Raw genomic sequence first — 1,005 nt, forward strand, 5'->3', positions numbered from 1 at the left:
AACAATTCATCGATTATTAAATGAATCGTCAACTATTTTTGATTTTCTGGACGCCAGGTGGCAGCGTTGAGTCGTCTTCACTCCAGAACCAGCACCTTTTAGTTTTTGACTGTTTCAGAGTTTTTTAAATATATTTTTATAGATTTTATATGTTTGATCAATAACTGATCAATAACTGATCAATAAGTGATCAAAGGGATTGCTTCATGTTTTATGTTTTATGTGAGAAGACAAGCTGCAATAAAGAGTTAACTTTAGAAGCTTCAACCTGAACATGGTCTTGGTCTGGTTTTGGTCCTGGTCCTGGTCCTGGTCTTCCAGGTCTTCTCTCTGTGTTGTGTTGTGGAGTCGGGGAAACACGGAGGGAGAATCCCCCCGATCTCCAGCCACACACTGCATCCTCCACAACACAGGGTCACCGCGGCAACCTAGCCCCAGCAGCAGCAGCAACTATTATGGGATGTCATCCTGGTCTGGCAACCTCACTGCACAACTACAAACTGAACTCAGTGCACAGGGAGACCGTGACTCTCAGTCTGTTTATGAACACACACGGACAGTGCCGATCCATCCCATAATACTCCTGTAGAACACGACCTCTGACCCTCAGGGAGCCATCCCATAATACTCCTGTAGAACACGACCTCTGACCCTCAGGGAGTCCCTCTGTAAACTCAACTCCACCGGTCGCTCCAGCTCCAGCTCATCCCTCAACTATTCTGCTTCAGGCTTTTATTTTGGTGAATCTTTTAGCAGCGTTGGGCGCTTTACTTTGAAATGCTTTTATTTTAGTTTTATATATAGTTATAGTTACTAGTTACTTTCCACAAACTGAGTCAGTAACTGAATTACTACATTATAAAAGTAACTAATTACCAGGAAAAGTTTAAAATAAAATGCTCAAATATGTCAAATGACTTGGACTCTTCAACCTAAACAGGAACTAACCAGCTCACTCAGTATCCCTCCGCCTGAGTGGAGTTGGTTAGTTCCTGGTTAACGGCT

This window comes from Trachurus japonicus, chromosome 2 (assembly GCF_045865225.1).
Source record: "Trachurus japonicus isolate A0001 chromosome 2, Traja_1.0".
NCBI lineage: Eukaryota > Metazoa > Chordata > Actinopteri > Carangiformes > Carangidae > Trachurus > Trachurus japonicus.